The 21,201-nt window shown below is 39.7% G+C and overlaps 1 long non-coding RNA gene across 1 annotated transcript in view; it reads left to right on the top strand.

The window, feature by feature from the left end:
• The first annotated feature begins 5,736 nt into the window (after positions 1-5,736).
• Positions 5,737-21,201, top strand: part of LOC132539769 (uncharacterized) — a 55,583-nt gene continuing 40,118 nt past the window's right edge. The window contains exons 1-3 of the long non-coding RNA XR_009551069.1: positions 5,737-5,855; positions 10,307-10,438; positions 10,539-10,651. This is a non-coding gene — a long non-coding RNA (uncharacterized LOC132539769). The remainder of the gene's footprint in view (positions 5,856-10,306; positions 10,439-10,538; positions 10,652-21,201) is intronic.

Genomic DNA, 21,201 nt, shown 5'->3' with positions numbered 1-21,201 from the left:
GCTTTTATATGCAATTTCCCTCTTTTCAATAAAACAATGATTTGTTTATGGATACAGTTTAATTAAGGATCTTTTCAAAGAGGAAGATCTGGAAACCAGGGATCTTGTTCTCCCCCCACACACACACCAGAGTTGTTTGTTTATTGGTTTAATTTTCCCTAAAGTAAAAATACACTTTGAAATGTAACATGTCATTATGTAATTTGTAGTAACAAAGTGCAGGCCCTTGGGCACTACAGCAAGCAGGACTGCTATGACCCACAGACAGTCCCCACTACCCTCTCCCCCTTCTCATCTGATTAACAGCCTGTGTAAACATGCAGCCAACCAGAACACCGGCCAGTGCACAATTTGGTCAGCCATAAAACTGCCAGCCAAATACAGACTCTAGGGTTTTATGCAGAAATCTTAATTTGGGGAAAATGATCAAAACTAAGACAACATGGCTTCCATGGAGATGGGAAAAAGGATTACTTTTATTTGCATTAAGCTTCCTCTTCTCTAAACACAGCAGGATATTATCACTATGGGAGGTGAGACACTGAATAAAATATCTCAAAATGAATTATTTGAAGTACCAATGAGAAAAAAAAATAATTTATAACCTAAGGAGAAATTTTATATTGTTTCCAGTCTTTTGGAAAAGATCCTTTTTTACTATACCCAGGCTGGATTCTCTCTGCCAATGTGCTCTTGTTGGTGCAGTGAAAACCAATATGTAGTCTGATTGTCAAAAAAAGTTAGTGGAGTTTATTCAAAAGGATGTTTTGTGACTTTAAAAAAAATTTTTTTTCATGTTTCTCATCACTCTTGACAAAAGACTAGACCTTTCACATAATGGAAAATTCAAAATGTTCAATGTATATCAAATAAGTAGTATTAAAAAAACTTAGGAATATTCTGGAAAGATAGTAAACATTGTTTCTGGTATGTAATAGTCACTTTTGTAGCTATATGATACCCAAGTTTTAACAGAATTAAGTAATGAAAGTGATGAAATGAATTTTTTCTGGTTCTTTCTTTTATATGTCTGTAGGATAACTAGTCACTAAACGGAACTGAACTTCATACCCAGTTCCTCTTGATTTCCACTTTAATTCTCATCTTCCATAACTTTGAATTTCCATGAAAAAAAGAAGTGAATATGACAGGCCATTTTATGATGTCCTCCAGGATTGTGTACTTCTTTTATATATCTTTTGTAAGAATTCCTGAGCTTTCTTTTGGATGGTTTCATACTGAAAATACTAATAGTTAGACATAATATAAATTCCAAATAGAATGAAATGAAAATTATAAAGACCAGCTGAGCACTTTTCCCAGGCACTGAGAAACACTTCCCATGTCATTTAACATTCACAATGAGCAGAGCATAAGAGTTATCTGCTTTTTCATAGATTCGGAAACCTCCTGAGTAGTGCGCCCCCCGCTGGTTGTGAGCAGCAAAGCTGGAGCCTAAACTGAGACCCAGTCTACCTTCCCTTCTAGAAGTGACAAACAGTTTAAACAGAAGATGTCCCTACATTATAATAACCTAACTGGATCACACTGAATCACAAGTGCCTTAACTCTAGCAACCTACAGGTCTTCTATGCACTATTAACAGGTAGACATTATACTGTCACGAAAGAAAGAAAGAGAGAGAGAGAGAGAGAGATGGAGGAAAAGAAGGAGGGAGAGAGGAAAGAAAGAAGGAAGGAAGGAAGGAAGGAAGGAAGGAAGGAAGGAAGGAAGGAAGGAAGGAAGGAAGGAAGGAAGGAAGGGAGGGAGGAAGGAAGGAAGGAAGGAAAATAACAAGATGATTTCTAACATTCAGAAATTTTCATGTCAAAAGCATATCGTCAAAGCTAGCAAGGCAGCTCACCTAGGTGAGGGGGGGGGGGGTAATGCCTGGTCTGCCACACACATGATCTAGGTTTGAGAACCTGGCCCCCCACAGCATTGGTAAAAGATTTGGTGCTATGATTCTCCATTCTTCTTGTCCTCCTCCTCTTCCTCCTCCTCCTCCTCCTCCTCCTCCTCCTCTTCCTCTCCTCCTCCTCCTCCTCCCCTCCTCCTTCCCTCCTCTTCCTCCTCCTCTTCTTCTTCTTCTCCTTCTCCTCCTTCTCCTTCTTTTTACTCTTCTTCTTTTTCCTCATCTTCTTCTTCTTCTTCTTCTTCTCCTCCTCCTCCTCCTCCTCCTCCTCCTCCTCCTCCTCCTCCTCCTCCTCCTTCTCCTTCTGCCTCTGCCTCTACCCCTCCCTTTCTAGCTGAAACAGCCCAGAGCAGTGAAACCAATAAAAACAAAACAAGCATCGACAGCAAAAAAAAAAAAAAATGTGAACATATGGTCACTACATGTGGACCAGTATTTTATCAACTGGTTAAACAATAGCAGAGATGCCACAGAAGCTTTGTATCTGATGAGCATTGACCAATTTGTACTTGGTGGACATGAACATTCCGTACAGCCTGCCTCCATCAGATTCTCTCATTATAGTTATGTGAACATAACTACAACATGTGATACTTCAGATAGGCACCCAAAATTTTATCCCAACCTTGTAAATTATTTAGCCTTAATCTATCTTGAAAACCCCAATAGAATTGTAATTTGGAGGTGGGGTTTGACAGAATGCAAGAGGATATTCTAAATGACCTTTTCAGGCTTATACACCTCTTTTAAAACATTTCCATTTCTCCCCACTTCATCCCCTTACCTTCCCCACCTGCCCTAAGAGATTTAAACGCTTTTGATTAAACAGAAGTTGTCAATACACGGACAAGTTGCTTTCTCCTGGCATAGAAGTATATTTTACTTCTTCTAAAAAATGCTAGAGGTACCTATGCATTGGCAGGCACTGGAGAAAAATATTATTTGCAAAGTCAAACCACATTAATCTGTTGAAAGGAGGATAGATTTTTAAATGGAGTTTCAAATAATCTTTACCATTGAGATCATCTGTGTTCACTGCTCAGTAAATTTACACAAGATAAAATGATTTACAGAATCAAACGTGAAAAAAATTGGATGGCAACTCCAAAAGTAAAGAACATGTTGCCCAGTTGTACGTTCATCCTGCCAAGAAAACTTCTATAGTCTCCAAACTGTTATGAGACACCACTCTCTAATCCAGGGCAGAAGAATCATTGAAAAGGCAGGCAGTATAGTGACCACATAGCCAGCATGGAGAGCTGAAATTTTTGGCAGGGCACTTCCACCCCAAAAGCAGACAGAGTCCTGGAAGGATGCTCTCATAAACCAAGTAAGGAGACAGCTTTGACTCAACAGAGAAGCTCATCCTTTCCCAGATCAAAGTCTGTAGCAGAGACAGCTTTGCAGAACAGAGTGTCCTTTATGGAACATCCAATCTGGGGGAGATGCTTGAACTAAAGCCATGCATTTTGCCACCTGCAGCCAATGGATTAGCATCCAAATACCTCCACAGTCTGGGAGTCTGCAGCTGCTCCAACAACAGAAGATCTATGGGAAGATAAGACAACATGGAAGAAAAGAAGCTTCTACCTCAAGCTATTAAAAGGTTACATTAGCCAGTTGGAGTAAAAAAAAATGTATTCAGTTAACCCTAGTTCTTTACAGAGTATGAGAATGGGGTCAGAATCAGAAAGAAAAAAAAAAGAGACATAGTTAAGAAAATAAGCTCAATTTTATTGTTTTGTCTTATTTTTTATCTTGTCACTTTTCAGCCACCAAGTTGCAGATGCTACTATGATTCTATCCTGACTTCCCTGGGCAGACAACCTCACCAGTGTGTCCTAGAAACTCACCTCCCCAGAGCCCTAACCCACTAGGGAAAGATAGAAATAGGCTGGGGATATGGGTAAACCAACCAATAACCATGTTCAGTGGGGAAGCAATTACAGAAGCCAGAACTCCCACCTTCTGCATCCCCCCAAAATATTGGTCCATATTCCCATAGGGAAAGCAATGTTAGGGGAAGATGGCTTGGAGGACTCTGAACTCCAATTCCATCAAGACACTAAGACCTAGAGAGAGAAAGGGGTGGGGGAAAGGACATTTGGAAGCAGCAATAGCTATAGGTGTGACTTAGAAAGAGTAGGCAGGACCATAGAAAAAATGGGCAAGTATATATAAATATAGACAACTATTTTATTAACTGGTTAAACAATAGCAGAGATAACACAGAAAGAAAGCTTCCCAGGAGTCGGGCTGTAGCGCAGCGGGTTAAGCGCAGGTGGCGCAAAGCACAAGGACTGGCATAAGGATCCCGGTTCGAACCCTGGCTCCCCACCTGCAGGGGAGTCGCTTCACAGGCGGTGAAGCAGGTCTGCAGGTGTCTATCTTTCTCTCCTCCTCTCTGTCTTCCCCTCCTCTCTCCATTTCTCTCTGTCCTATCCAACAACAATAATAACTACAACAATAAAACAACAAGGGCAACAAAAGGGAATAAATAAATAAAATAAATATTTTTTAAAAAAAGAAAGAAAGCTTCCCTTCTTTTTTCTTTTTTCTTTATTTGTTTTTATTATCTTTACTTATTTATTGCATAAAGAAAGCCAGAAATCAAAAGGGATGGGGGAATAGAGAGGAAGACAGACAGAGAGACACCTACAGCGCTGCTTCAACACTTTCCCCCTGCAGGTGGGGACTGGGGACTCAAACTTGGGTCCATGTGCAGAGGGAGTGGGGATACAGAACTCTAGTGGTGGGAACGGTATGGAATTATATCCCTGTTGTCTCATAAGTTTATAAATCAATATTAAATCACTAATAAAATATATTTTAAAACAACAACAACATAAGAAAACAAGCTCATAAGCCAAGTTGTTTGGCTTTGATGCATGCTTCCCCCTCCCACTTAACTATGTATGAGTGCTTGGACAGGCTACTGGACTTCTCTATCCGTAGGTTTCCTCGCTGCAAAATGAATGCCCATTCATAAGATTTACAGCTCAACAATGGAACATTGTGTGAGATCTTGAGTTTTATTCCTAGCACCAAATAAAATGGTAAAGTAAACATTTGGTCCCAATCTCTCTCTCTCTCTCCCTCTCTCTCTCTCTCTCTCTCTCTCTCTCCTCTCTCTCAAAGAAAAATGTGTGACTGACAATTACAGAAGCTTTAAAAAGGTTGCAATATTAACTTAAGTCACTCAGTTCTGGTTTAAGCAACTGTTTGGAATTCTTCTGAACTAGGATAAATAATGAATTGGGGGCAAATTTCCAACCTTCAAAATGAATCTTGATATAGCACTGACAGTATTTTGCTTTATATGGTACATAGTAGGCACTCAGTAGAAAAGACATCGCTCATGGGAGAAAGCCCATGGGGGCGGTTAGACTGAAAGAAACACAGCCAGTGAAACTTAGATTCCTCTTAAATCTTCAAAATGTTGTCCATATGCAAAGAAGATACAATCCAGGAGATGACTGGATTCTGGTATTTTACATACATGATTCATTTTATTTTAAAAGGAACCTGGAAGTGTTCCCAAATTTAACATCTGCAAACAGAGAGGATGACGAAATGTATTGGTCCTGAGGAATAAGTTATCCCATCTTTTCAGAAAGCATCTGGGGTTTTACCCTCCCTCCCCTTGTTTCCCTACCTCAGCCCCCAAAACTGACTCATGGCTGACAGTTTATCAGATATAAATGAAAACACCTGGGAGCCAGATAAGCCCAACTAAGTGTGATCAGCTGAGGAGCCCTTAGGGACACAAGCCACTCAATATTTCTTTTTGTACACCAGACAGGGCAGGAGCACAATCTAGCCTGTGACTGATGGCAAGGTTCACTGTCACATTCATTCTTTCTTTCATTAATTCCAAACAGTCTCAAGAGGTCAGCTGACCTGGCTTCCTGCCTGAGGTGGTCAGCAAGGAAACCACTAGGTAAGTTAGATGGTTACTGATCCTGCCTTTACCATTTCCACAAAAAGCCATTTAGGAGTTAACTCTGTATTTTGTTCAAATCTTTAATTGCCTTTGCTTTTGTCATGCAATACCTTCTCTGGCTAAAATTTCTAACTCACACAGAAGTGTAAGACATAATATGACCTTTTGTACTTTTTGGCTATACAAAAATGGTTGTTGATTGCCATCACTGTTGTAATAATTTCCCAACTTCAAAAACTCTAAACCCCCTTTTCTTCCCATGTCTTCACATCATATTAGACTAAACAATCCCCATTTCCTTTAATCTTTCATCAAACATCCTATCTTCCTTCTCTTTGATTAACATGTTCCCTTTGTCTCAACTCATTCCAGCTTCTCACATCATTTAGAAACACAGGGTTCTAATACTTGATAACAGGTCTAGCTGCTATTAATATGAAATTATTTCAGCACAATATTGTCTGAATGTATGATTCCTGAACAAATTGTACAACATTTCTAGGCCTCAATTTCCCCGGTTGTAATTTCTGTGAACATGACATTAGCAAAGTCTAGCAGAAGCCAATGGAAGCTATCTAAAATTTTTTAAAAATTCAGAAAGATACATAGTAGTTGACTAGATAGATGATAAGAATACAACCCTCCTAGAGGCAGCTCCATGGGCAAAGGTCCTGAGACACAAACTCCTGTAGACCAGTATGACTAGAACAAAAAAGTCAAGAAAGAGAAGAATCATGAAATAAAACTGGTGAAGAGACTAGGAGGCAGACCCTAAAAGGGACCTTTAATTGAGTTGTAAAAAAAAAAAAAAAAGATATTTATAACTTACTATATAATTAATTGGGCATCATGGATATGGGAATAGTAAACTCTGGAAGTGATCCAGGAATGGGAGTGTGAGAACTTGGATGAAGGTAGTAGCTATGAAGATGAAGAGACATGAATAGATTCAGAAATCAGAGTCAATAGCACTTACTGAGCCAATGAATATGGCAGTGAGAGAGAAGGAGGAGTCATGGATAGCTGCCAAGTTTCCAGCTTGCTCACCTTTGGTTGGTGCTGCTATTTACTGAAAGAGGAAATGCTGAGGGAGGAACAGGTTCGTGACAGAAAGTATGAGTTCAGATTTTGGACATGCAGAGTTTGAAGTGCTGTGAGACAGCCAAGTCAAGATGTTGAATAAGCAATTGGATTTATGATTGGGGGCTCAGAGGAAAGTCTAGGCTGAAGATATAAATTTAAAAGTCATCAGCATATAGATAATAATTAAAACCATAAGCATGAGCTGGACAAGATCACAGAGGGAGGATGTAGAATGTGAAAGGAGGATAGGTCAGTGAATCAAGCCTTGAAATATTCCAATATCTAGCAGTTAGTAAGTGAAAGATAAACCAGGAGAAAGACTTGAGAATTTAAAGAGGTAGGAAAAGACTAGACAATTGTTAGGCCATGGACTGCAAAGGAAGATGGTGTTTTAAGAAGGGAATGTCAGCAGCGAAGCTAGAGTGTTTATTTATCCTTAGTGACCTGATCCAACTGGCATTTCTGTAGGACTTAAAAGTTTGTGAGAAATCCAGAGCTTTTCCAGTTTGGAATTTTTCCATTTTCTTCTGTACGCTATAGACTATGACAAAATTTTCTTCCAATGTGATTAATATAACATAGGTTATATCTCATTTATCCAGAATGAAGGTAGAGATTAGGAAAAAATGAAAATATCTTGAAAATTTATATTGAGTATTGTTCAGTGAGTATTGCTAAATGTTGTTTTATCTGGGCTGGCTTCATGGGCAGGTAACAGAGATGACCAGAGACACATGGCTGGGCAGAGAAGCTGTATTTCTTTATTCACGAACAATGATTCATAAACTAACCCAAACTAATCACCAAACAGAATTCTCCTGCATCCTTCTCACATGGTGGCACCAAGAAGTCTCAAACTCTGTCAGGGTTCTTTGGGGCGGGGACAAGCGGGTCAGCAAAACTAGCAGGACTAAACCAATTTTCCTGGCAGGGGAAGAGCTAGACCAAACCAATGTAAAGCATACAACAATTCCCCCTTTTCTTTTTAACTAAATGACTACAGTATCAAGGGTGTGGGATGAACAGAAACCTGTATCGTACAGGCATTTTCAAAAAAGAAACTGGCACAAACATGGAGAAACATGTAAGCAAGTAACAAGAACCAGTGTGCTGCCAAGGGAAGGCCTGAGGGGGTCATTTTTTGCCTCTGTGGGCAAAACTTTATCAGCTTAAAAAAAACATTTCCTGCCTCTGGGGGGCGTACTTGCCTCAATGGGCGTTTTTTTAGCATGGGGGCAGGGAACGGCCTAGAGTCCCAAAGGCAGCTGGCTGCAGTCAGTGTTTGAGACCAGTGAGTCCAATAGGAGTGCCAGTCGAAAGCAGATGTCCACGGAAGAATGCCAGGGGGTGGAGTGTTGTATGAGTAAGGTCCGCTGCCGGAATTCTGCTTTTCTGTAGAGAACTTGACAACTGCAATTTACTTACTATGAAACAAACTTGTAGAAGGTTAGAAGTTTATCACAATTGATAACTATTACAATTAGAAGTCTTTTTTAGAATGATTTTAAGGTTGGTTAAAGTTTAAAAAATAGAATGTGAAAAGGTAAACATGAGAATCAAGGAAAGAAAACCTCAGGCATGAGTATCATTAGCATAGCCATTGTGTAATCTACCATTTCTACTAGGGAAGGTAATCGAGAGTTTTACATATCAACAAGTCTATTTAACCTTTTGTTATACCCATTTAAGATGGAGACACACCCTAGGTGTGCGCAGGTTTTGTTTAGACCAACTTCTTTTTTGTAGAGAACTTGACAGCTGCAATTTACTTACTATGAAACAAAACTTGTTATTAGCATAACCATAGCGCAATCTAACGTTTCTAACTGAGAAGGAATTTGAGACTTTTACATATCAACAATGTCTTTTTAACCTTTTGTTATACCCATTCAAGATGGAGACACACCCTAGGTGTGCGCAGGTCTTGTTTAGACCAACTTAGTTAAAATATATTGATTGTTAACTAATTTTTACCTCAGACTTTAAATGTAAGTTAATTTTATCTTTATGAGAATTACATTGAAAACCTTTTTCATTTAACTTTGCCTGGTAAGAATTTAGCCTTAAAGTTACACTTTTAACCTTAAAGTTAATGTTACCAAACTTTAAACACACACATACACATGGTCTTTAATACACAAGGAAAGAAACTTTTGTTATGAAGACATGTCATTTTAAACACGAATTTAGATCTAGACTGTCTTAGCCATTCTGGGAGTGCATTGTCCAGCGGTGGCCTCTTGGGCAGCTCCACTTCTAGGAATTGTAGGTTGTGATCTCTGCACGAATCTCTGCGTATTCTAGCTTGTCTGCCTTCAGACCCAAGCTGGAGATCTCGGCCAGGGGGCCCAGTTTTGGCAGGGAGCCCAAGGTCTCCAGGGGGACCAGGATCTGTCCAGACTTCATAGCACGAGGGCGGGCAGGCCAGCCATGCAGAAGGCATGGCCGAGGTGCCCCGGGCTGGTGGCCATGATAGGCTTCCACGGCCCTGCCCCATGGCCCTGCCATGTCTGCTGCCCTGCTCCCAGCAGCTGAGCAGCGTGGAGGGAGCCGGCGCCCAATGCCCCGCGCCACGCGGTGGAAAACCAGCTCATGCAGGCTGGCATTGGGCTCCTGTGGGCTGGCGTTGGGCAGAAACCACAGAATGGTCCAGAGATAAATGTTCCAGAAACAGCAAAACGGTCTCGTGAAGAAAGGGCAGATGCCTTTGGAGATCTCTTCACAAGCAGAAGAGAAGGCCATAGTGCATAGGTAGCCAAATTGTCTTCACTTATCTGAGAGATGCGCAGGTCTGGTCCCACATTGTAGGTGCCATATGTTGTTTTATCTGGGCTGGCTTCACGGGCGGGTAACAGAGACGACCAGAGACACACGGCTGGGCAGAGAAGCTGTATTTCTTTATTCACGAACAACGATTCATAAACTAACCCAAACTAATCACCAAACAGAATTCTCCTGCATCCTTCTCACATGGTGGTGCCAAGAAGTCTCGAACTCTGTCGGGGTTCTTTGGGGTGGGGACAAGCGGGCCCGCGAAACTAGCAGGACTAAACCAATTTTCCTGGCAGGGGAGAGCTAAACCAAACCAATGTAAAGCATACAATAGCTAAATACTAATCACAAATGTATGTGTATTTACTATTAGAAGCTCTTAATAGCTTTCACTTAGTTCTTGCTTCTTTAAAGTGTTTCTAAGTGGAAAACTGAGAAATGTTATACATGTACAAACTATTGTATTTACTATCAACTAGAAAACATTAATCCCCCAATAAAGAAATAACAAAAAAAATAATAAAGTGTAAGCTGAAGTTGATTGTGTGGTTTTCCACATCTTTCTGACCCTTCTATTTTCTATAAATGAACAGAGCTGGAAGGTCAATGGGTCTAAAGGATGCATCATAAGAAATGATGTGAACTGTGAACATCAAACAAAAAGCCATCAGTTCTTCCAGCAACAGGATGAGTTTATTCAAAAGCAACAATTAAAATGCATTTTGGTTAGTACAATTTCATCTCTGGTGAAACTTTTGTAGTATCCCCTTATATCACTTTCAGAGGAGTTTCTACATAAAAATGTCTCCTTCTTTCTTCTACCAGGACAGGAAAACAACATCAGTGCCCACCTGAGAAGTACATACTTGGTCATATAGTTTGCTGCCTGTACATGCCTAAGTTGTCCTTTCTAGGATCCCACTCTCATTAAATAGGATGTATGTATATTAATTTTTACAGATAAAATTATTCTGAAATGTCAGGATTAATGGGTGGTGGCAGATATAGTTGACCTTTCACCTAATGTTTTGCAGCCACTGATTATCCTTTCCTAAGTTCATTATTTCATTAGGAATTAGAATATGTAGAATGTAGCAACTTTGATAGCACAAATAACCTAGTTTCTTTAGCAACAACAAAAAAAATCAAAGAAAAAAAGAGAGGAAACCTACAGACTAAAAAGGTTAAGAGACACAACAAACAATGCAGGATGAAAGTACTTCCTATTTACTTGTACATAAACATGAGTCAAATGGGGAAATTTTAACACTGACTAGAATCTGATTAGGAAATTGTTATCCTTTGGCGTGATCATGGCTTTTTAGTGATATATTTTTGAAAGTCCTTATCTTATCGAGATAGCACTAAAATACTTGCAGATGAAATGATGATTAGCGTCTGCTTCAGATTTAGTTCAGAGAAGAGTGTAAGATGTCAAGGAGATGCAAGCATACAGGGTTTAGGGAGAGTTAAAATGAGATAAACTTCAAGCAGGTGTTAAAACTTCTTGAAACTTGAAGGTCCAAGGTGCCAGCCGTGCTTTCAAATTTCCATAAATGCTTGAAATGTCCTTAACCAAGAGCTTAAAAGTACTTTATGATTTTGTAAGAAATTATTTCTAAGATGCCTTCTTAAGCAGGATTGAACTAGATAGATTATTTTAAAAGTCTGATGATGAACATAAAGGTACACCAAATTGGGGGCTGACCAAATGGCTCCCTTAGATAGTATGTTGCTTTGCCATGGATGCAACCTAGGTTTGAGTCCAGCCCCCACTGCACTGAAGGAAGCTTTGATGCTGTGATATCTCTGTGTGTGTATGTGTTTCTCACTATTTGAGATATCAGCCAGGAGCCTCAAAACCCCCAACTGACAAAAAAAAAAAGGAAGAAGGAGGAAGGAAGGAAGGAAGGAAAAGAAAAAAAAACATCAAATTGAAGTTAGCATCAAGGAAACCATTGCATGTGCTTCCAAGATCTCAAAGAGAAGCTCGTTTTTAATTAAAGATGCTCTTGGATTTCAATTCAGGTATCAAAGGTGACCCTTATTGTTCTGACTTAGCACCCTGATTAGAAGAGAGAGTTCTGGGGTTTGAGGTCCTCATATTAGAAATGTGATTCTCTTGTATCTTCTTCTTTAACTTCATGCTTTTCTGCTGCAGAAAATAACTTAATTATATGTGAATCAGTGATGGTAATGACTATAGAAAGCTGGTGGCTAAGAGTGATTAGTTCAGCGAACACCTAGCGTTCATTAGAGACTCGAACACAGGATCTACCTGTATTTTCATTGATTCCAGTCCCTGGTTGAGGAAGATGATCACTCACTGAAGTAATCATCCCTTTGAGCCATCCTAAGTGCCACCAACTCCACAGGTCTTTTTCCAGCCTGCTCCTCAGATCTAGAGGAGCCTTCCTTGGATTTCCCCAGGTAATTTCTTGCAGACCTTTTTATTTTTCAACACCACATAACTGAGGAAATACTGATTTATAGGATTATCATCATGAAGTTTCATTTCCACATTTTCCCAAGGTAGATGTCAACAAACCTCATCCTCTTCCACCATAGGGAGGAGCTAACCTCACTCTTCCTCACAGCACTCCCCTTTCATCCTTCTCAGTATCCAAGTCTGGTGAGATAGTCTGTAGACCTTTTATAATGTTTTTAATATCTATACCAGAAACCGAATTAGATGGTTAACTCTTTAAGGAATGTGTCTCCCTCGCCTAGGTATCATTCCTTTGAGCCATGTCCTGTCCCTCAGTCTTGCTCTTCAGTGCAGAGTGCCCATGACGATATAGATAAGCCTAGTGCTTACAACACTTCTCTACCACAGATACCCATCCTCTCCTTTACTAGCTAAACCTTTCCCTCATTGCTTCTCACTTCCCTTAAGTGTAAATTGAAAGCACCAAGGGGGAAAGGGAGAATCAGTTTCATGCCTGATTCTATCCAGGTTTTCCAGAGCCAGGTCATTTGACTGGTGATTGTCAAACTGGATGAGAAATCTCAGTCCTGGCCAGGAGCTCCCACCACCTCATGCATCCATTGCAGGCTTCTGGATCAACAAACCTCTTCTTCAGTCAATAGGAGCTTTGTGATCTAAACAAAGGATGTCACAGGACCAAGGAGGCAAATATATATGGTTATTCACTGTTAAATCACACTGTGTATAACTCAGGAAATTCAATTCTGGTTTCCCGAGCAACAGGAACACAACTTCAGGCCTGGTGCACAGGCCTTGTTTTCTGGTGCATGAGGGGTTGACTCTTATGCCTCCACATCTTGGAGACAATGCAATCTGGCTGCTTTACAATTGCCATTGGAAACCAGACGAGGCCCTCCTAATCCCCTGTTTCCAAATGTAAAGCTCTTTTTCAGCATTTCATATAAAGAATCGGGGAGGAAAAACATTAACATAACCTCGGGCACATATAGATATGGAATGATTGAGCTGGTAGGCATTGAACCTGGATGCATTTGAGGTACAGAGTGCCAGCCCAGGACTTTTTTAATTATTATTATTGGATAAAAATAGTCAGAAATTGAGAGGGAAGGGATGATAGAGAGGTAGAGAGAGAGAGAGAGACACCTGCAGCTCTGCTTCACCACTTGTGAAGCTTTCCCCCTGCAGGTGGGGACCAGGGGCTTGAACCCATCTCCTTGTCCATTGTAACATGTGCACTCTACCAGATGCACCACCACTTGGCCCTTACAGGACTTCTTTAGAATGTGAATTGTTGTGATAGCTGATCCACTACTGCTGAGAGCAGGAGTTAGAACCTAGAGTCAGTGGTATTCCTAAAGAGAGACCAGTGCTATAATTTTAACAGTTGAGAACATGGACTCTGGTGCCAGACCATGCAGGCTCAAAATCATAACTCTTATAGAATACTACACAGTTGTAGTATCACTACAACATCAATGAAATTAGAAGGAATTATGCTGAGCAAAATAAATCAGAAATGCAAGGACACATACAGGGTACTTTTACTCACAGTTGGGATCTAAGAAGCAAAGCGAAGGACAGTACATAGTGAATCTGTGGTGGATTTGAGGACTCAAAAGAGGGAATGAAGGAGCACAGAGGGGATGTTGGAGACTTAAGTCTCTATAGCATGAGATACTGGTTTGGTAGTGTGTGCAAGTATTGAGATCTATCTTGGGAAAAGGTGTAAATATATCTTCATGACATCAGTCCTGTAATTCAACATTTCCTCAATAAAATGATCCTGAAGTTGGGGGGGGGGGGGAGCCTAACTCTTCTAAGCCTCTATATGGCCCCAGCTCAAAGTATTGATATTTTCTATATTCCAGTTTCTCTATCCACAAGGGAGGGAGGGGACTGTGATGATATTGATAGAATCTAGCTATCTGGTTAGTTTGATGTTGAAATACAGTGTATCAGTGGACTTTTTTTGTCAGGACTTACTAATGACAGTCCTTACCTATTTTTCATGACTCCACTTGTAATTCTTGCCTGAGCCAAGGTTAGAACTGGGAAATGATACATATGTCATATGTACTATACCTTGTGTTCTTGTGTTAGTTCTTTTCTTTTCTTTTTTCTTAACAAATCATATTTCTTTTTCTCACTCCTCACTCGTCTGTGAAATTTAACTAAGCCCTCTCCCATCTTGAGAGCAAGACAAAGGTTAGGTTTTGTTTTTGAAAAGACTCACAGGTTGGCATGGCAGCAGGTTTTCCACAGTTTGACAGTTCCAGTTCAGCTCACTGATGCTGATTTATAAGACGCTGTGCTCATTGGCCTCTGTTCTCCCCCACTCATTTCTCAATTCCGTCGCACTGGCTGGGAACATCTGAGAAAGAAATTTACTGAGAGATGCACAGACAGCCTGTTCACATTTCATAGCTTTCAGGAGCCTTCCCCAGAGAGCCCCATGGTAGCTTATTAACTCATGCACAACTCCTGGCCATTGTCCCTGACTTCATCACCCCACTCACTAGAGTAGACTACGTACCAGGTCCCTCTAAACTCGGCTTCCTTGACTCTAATGTTAAGTGATGGAGTTAACATAACACATGCTGTTCTCAGATCTTGCTTGGCCTTGCCTGTGACAGCAGGATTAGACGAAGAAGTGTGGATGGAAGGCACCCAATTGTGTTTACTGATTTAATTGTCTGGGCTCTTAATTCAGGATTAATTCCACTGTAAGTGTTGTCATTTCTTCCTCATTAATAGAAATCCTTTTAAAATAACTCATTCAAATAAAGACCTAATGGAGGCTTGCAGAATGCCTCTGAGTGACACCTCTACCTCTTCTTTCCCTTTCTCCAGACAGCTTTTTTCTCCTTACCGATTTGATCTTAGCATAGAGGCCTCTAATCTGAAACGGGTGTTACCCACTAAACTCTCTGTTTGTGCTTGAAGTAATTTGCAATGGCCACTTTCTTCATCTTGTTCTCAAGCATGTCTTGGTCAATTAGTGCAATGTCACAGCCATGTGCAGTTATTGTAACTCCAGCTGTGAGCTGTTAATAATAAACTTACCCACAGGACAATCATGCCATATGGTTGATGGCCAATCAAGGCTAAAATATGCTTTAGGAAGAAAGAAAGAAAGACAGTAAGAAAGAAAAGAAGAAAGAGAGAGAGAGAGAAGTTCCTGTCTATATTATGGTGAAATAGGTCATTGGTTAGATTGCTGGCTCCTAAAAACCAAGTTTGGGGTAACAGTGTTTCACCTGCTTTCTTGCCTCACTCCTACCCTGTAAATATTTGTCCTGAGACACAAAGCTGTGATAAGTGAAATGTCACAGCTGGAATCTGAAGACAAGTAGACAAAACATGGTGAAATGTATGATGTGGGTTAGAGAATAGGGATTTGTTGAAGGGAAACATAGCTCAGATTCTTTACTAAGAAAGGGAGACAGAGCTGCATTTTGGTCATGGGAAATGATCTGTGTGCTACAAGACAAATTTTATTTAATGGGGGTTTTGAGGCAAATAAAAACACTGATTTGTAGAGAATGTGTAAAGGAAGGGCAGTAATGCACTTGGGTGTTTTCAATTAACTTCATCTACAGGGTTGCAAAGCTTTTGGATTGTCGTGGTTTGATTTCAGATTAGCTTCGTTTGGTTTTGGATTTTAGATCTTTGTCCATTTAGGGAGTGTGAACAGGGTGGTGCGGGATATATGACTGGTCCTTGGCAAGTAACTGAACCTTGGCTTTTTGTTCCTAGCCTTTGCTGCCTCTGTAAAACAAAAGGCGATGCTGTCAAAGCTCCTACTTGTTTCAATGGCAAACTAGTGTATCAGTTTCATTGGAAATGAGAAAAGAAGCAAGGTAGACTGGTGTTCCATAAGTGAAAAGGTCATGTCAGTTGTTCCAGTCCGTTTGTGTTTTCCAGTCTGCTTGTTTGTTTAAATAGCAAGTCTTAAGATTCCCTCTATCTTGGATATCTCTTGACAATACACAAGGGACCATATGCTGAATTGTGTCTGATCTCTACATCATGGTGATTTTTGGTCAACATTTTCTAACTGAAAACCCAAGTTAAAGCAGTTCATACAAATTTCCCTTGGGCTTTAAAACCCATCGCATTCTAGGAAACAAAATATATATATTTTCTACTTTCTTTTACCTCCTCTATCATAAAGAAATTAATTGATCCCATTTCAGCTGAATTCCTTTTCTTCACGAAGTAGGAAGTATTTTTCTATCTTAAAACTACTGTTAGTAGTCATTCAGTAGTTATTCAAATGTTCTCTTTTTAGCAATTTGTTGAGGAAATTTATTTATTTATTTATTTATTTATTTATAGCTAGAAAATAGCACATACCAATTTCACCACTCCTAGGGTTGCTTTTTTATTTAGCTAAGTAAAGAGAGACACTCCAACACTGGAGCTTTCTCTAACACCACACCCATTCATTTAGTATCAGGGACTTGACCTAAACCACATCCATAATAAGGCAAGTGTCATACCTTGTCAATTATCTGTCTGAACCCAAAAATTTGCTTTAAAAAATAATAATAGTGAGGGGCTGAGCTGTGGTGCACCGGGTTGAGCACAAATATTACTATGTACAAGGACCATGTTTTGAGCCTTTGCTCCCCACCTGAAGGCAGAATGCTTCATGAGTGGCGAAGCAGGTCTATCTTTCTCTCTCCCTAGTTAACTTCCCCTCTCCTCTCAATTTCTCTCTGTCTTATTTAAGAGAAATGAAAGGTACGAGGGGAAGAATGGCTGCTGGGAGCCATGGATTTGTAGTGCCTACACCAAGCCCTAGTGATAACCCTGGTAAGAATAAAAAATATATATGTACATTAATAATAATAATGATTCACATTTTATGAAATTATAAAATTTCAAGGGTATAATTTCCTACATACTATATATGTAAATTATTGCATCCTCCACCAAGTCCTCTGGGCCCCACTGCCTAATAACCATTACAGCTCTCAAGAGTCGTAAGAGATAGTTTGGTTACCTTTTATTTCTTTATTTAGCTTACAAGTTCATTTGGTTAGTTTATAGTCCACATATGAGCAAAACCATATGATAGTTACCCTTAACCTCTTCATTATTTCACTTTATCATCTTCATTACCCTCTATTTTGTCACAGTTTTTTATTGCAGAGTAGTACTACTGCTTTTTTTTTTCCCTCCAGTGTTTTCCTGGGGCTCAGTGCCAGCACCACAAATCCACTGCTCCTGGAGGCTATTTTTTTCGCTTTTGTTGTCCTTGGTTTTTTTTTTTTTTACATTGTTGTGGTTATTATTATTGTTGCTATTGATGTTACTGTTTTTGGATAAGACAGAGAGAAATGGAGAGAGAAGGGGAAGACAGAGAGGGGGAGAGAAAGACAGACACCTTCAGACCTGCTTCACTGCTTGTGAAGTGACTCCCCTGCAGGTGGGGAACAGAGTACTCGAACCGAACCGGTTTCCTTGTGCGCCTAACCCGCTGAATGCCACCCGACCCCCTGCTTTTTTCATTTTTAAGCCTAGAATCCTGTTGACTTGTTGCCTGACTTCATAACTTAATAATTAAAAATGTTCACATAAAGCTTGAACCAGAGCAACTACGGGCTGTCTCCCCTGTGGAAATGCCTTTCCTTCCCTTGTGGGGATCTAGAGTAGACTATGATGGAGGACACACACACACAGTTTTCTCTCACCTCAGTTAGCTAGCAGCTAAGGATTTTCTAAATTCCCTGTCATTCTAAGGTTTTTTTGTTTGTTTCTTTAAGTATAAGGTCCTGAGTTTATTTTGTTTATTTTTTAACACTTCATGCCACATATTTACTGGCAAAGGCAATACAAAGGAATGAACTAAGTAAAAATAAAACAAACAAATGTCTCCATGTGACTTTTTAAAGAGTTTCTTATTTTCTCAGGCTATTTCATTAACTAAGTTGTGAGCTATCTAATCAGCTCCTCAGCATATTCTGCAGATGGGAAAACTGAACTCCAAGAAGTTAAATCATTTGCTCAAGGTTAGAGAGTTTAAAAAAGTAGAGACACTAGGATTCAAACCACGTCTCTCTGTTTCTTTTCTACACTTTAAAGGGATTATTCAGAGAACAGGCAGTATGTGAAAGACTTACAATATGAATAAAATTCATACTGTCAGATTTCTTCAGAGATGAGGAAGCATCCTAACCAAGCTTAGAGAAAGGAGTAATCAGGAACCTAAAGGGAAGAGTATATCATAATGATCCTGGGTCCATACTCCCAGGGAGATAAAGAATAGGGAAGCTTCTGATGACGGGGATGGGATATGGAATTCTGGTGGTGGGAATTGTGAGGAGTAACCCTCTTATACTGTGGTCTTATTGATTATTATTAAATCAATAAAAAGTTAAAGAAAAATAAAGAGAAAGGAATAAATGAAGGGATGTTTTAGAGATGGCTTAGAGGGCTTTCTGGGATGTACAGAATTTGTACAAGGCAGGTTACTTGTACAATTATTAAAAAGCTTTTAACTAGACTAGTATTACCAAGTACTATCGCTTTTAAGAACAGATTTTGCAAATTCTTGACATTTAATGTTGAGTCCATATAGAAGGTATGTACTATATTATAAAGATTACTGTTATCATTACTCTTTATTCTTTAATTGTTAGTGTGATTGGGGTTTTTACAGATTTATTTATTTATTTTAGATAGAGACAGAGAAAAATGGAGAGGGTAGGGAGACAGTGAGAGGAAGAGAGAGAGAGAGACCTGAAACACTGTTTCACCTCTTGTGAAGCTCCCCATCCCCTGAAGGTGGGAACTGGTAATTGAACCCTGGTCCTTGTGCAATGAAATGTGTGTATTCAAAACAAGTGTGCCTTCACCCAGGCCCCCTCACTGCTCCATTTATAACAAAAAAAAAAACAGACAACAAAGATATCTTTTAATAGATAAATATAAACAATGAAATATTATATAGCAATGAAAGGAGTTATTAAGTCGTTGAAAAAATGGGGGAAACTGAAATAAGTAACCCTGAAAAGGTTACATGCAGTATGATACCAACTATACAACATTTTGAGAAAGTCAAAACTACAGAAACAGTAAAAGGTCAGTGAGTGCCAGGAGCCTGGGGTCAGGGAAGAGCAAACAGAGCACAAAGAATTTGGGAAACAATGAAATTATTCAGTGTTCCTACTGATTTTTCACATAGAATTCTATGGATCCCACACCCACCACTATAATGGTAGATACACATCATTACACAGTTGTCAAAATCCATACAGTTTACAGTTCTGAGTAAACCTAATAAAGAAAATGAACGTTCATTAATAATAACATAACAATATTGACTCATCAATTACAACAAATGTACCACACTAACCAAGAGAGTAAACATAGAAGAAATCGAGGGTAAGCAGAAGATGAGATGTATGAAAACTCTATATTCTTTATTGTATTCTTTTAAAAAAAGTTTTACTTTGGGGAGAGTAAATAAAGAAAGAAATACACAGCAGAGTGCCAAGCTGGTATAGCGGCTCTGCCTGTGGACTCTGAGGCAAACAGAGCTTCAGGTTCAAAGCCTGTCCTCACCGGAAGCCAGTGGTTGGCTGCTCTGGGGAAAAAGAAAAAAGAAAAGAAAGGAAGGAAGGAAGAATAGAAGAAAGAAAAAGACATAGAGAGATGCCAGATCTCTTCTCATCTCTGGCTTTTTGATGATGCCAAGGATTAAAACCTGGGACTTCAGTGCCTTAGATATGGAAGTCTTTTTGCATAACTATTATACTGTCTCCTCAGCTCTAAGCTTTACACTCAACTGTTCTGTAAGCCTAGAATACCTCCCCAAAAATATTTTTTGAAAATCATGGCACTTAGAGCCATATTCTAGAACTTTCTCTTTCACTAACCAGCTATTTTTATTTACAATATATATACCGATAAGACCATAGGAAGAGAGGGGTACAATTTCACACAATTCCCACTACCAGAATTTTTTTATCTTATCTCCTCCCTTGAAAGTTTTCCTATCCTTTTTCCCTCTGGGAGTATGGGCCTGGAATCATTATGGGGTGCAGAAGATTGAAGGTCTGGCTTCTGTGATTGCTTCTCCACTAAACATGGGCGTTTGCAAGTCTATCCATATTCCCAGCCTGTCTCTCTTTTTGCCAAGTGGGGAAGAGCTCTGGGGAGGTGGGGCTCCAGGACACTTGGTGAGGTTGTCTGCCTAGAGAAGTCAGGTTGGGGTCATGGTAGCATCCACAACTTGGTGTCTGAAAAGCATTAAGATATAAAGCAGAACAAATTGTTTAATAATCAGGTACCTAAATGTAAGAATATAGCAGATGAGATTTAGGGCCTCCACACTAACCAGCTTTTTGACTTTGAGTCAAAAATAATGACCTCTGTAAATCCTACAGGTCAAGAGATCAATTCATGGCCCACAAACATGAACTATTTTATTACTTGGAGAAAATATACATTTCACCCAGTTTTCTCCCTTGGTGAAAGAGATGCCGTGACGCACTTGACTCTCAGGTCAATGAATTTTACCTTAAGAGTGTTTAGCTATTTGGAAGAAATTACGATCCAAGATATTACATAAAGTCATTTTGCATCTGAGGACCCTGACTCCAAATGCCATTGTGTTTATTGTTTGTAATACTTAACAATCCCAAATTCTTCAGGCATTTAAAAAAGGAAAGGTGTTCTTTTTTCCCCCACTCTTAACAGTTCCATGGATACTAGAAACTGGAACCCACTAAATGCATTCACTTAAAAAGAGTAGATGTGAGAATTATAATGTCTTCCTTCTACACTCAGTTTCTGAGCTTATATGCTGAGCTTCCTGACAGAAAGTTGGCCCCTGCCAGTCCCGAAGCTGCCATGTAGTGACAGCTCAATTGGCAACTCTCAGTGGCCCATATGGTTGTACTAATAGTTACAGGTAGAGGTGGTTGAATCACCACTCATGTCTTTGTTGTCTCTTTCCTTCTCCCTTCACAGGTCTAAGCTTAAACTATAAACCCTCTTTGCCTTAGCCTCTCAAAAGTCACCATTACA

The sequence above is a fragment of the Erinaceus europaeus genome, chromosome 8 (assembly GCF_950295315.1).
Source record: "Erinaceus europaeus chromosome 8, mEriEur2.1, whole genome shotgun sequence".
Classification (NCBI taxonomy): domain Eukaryota; kingdom Metazoa; phylum Chordata; class Mammalia; order Eulipotyphla; family Erinaceidae; genus Erinaceus; species Erinaceus europaeus.
This window is presented reverse-complemented; position numbering and strand designations above follow the sequence as displayed.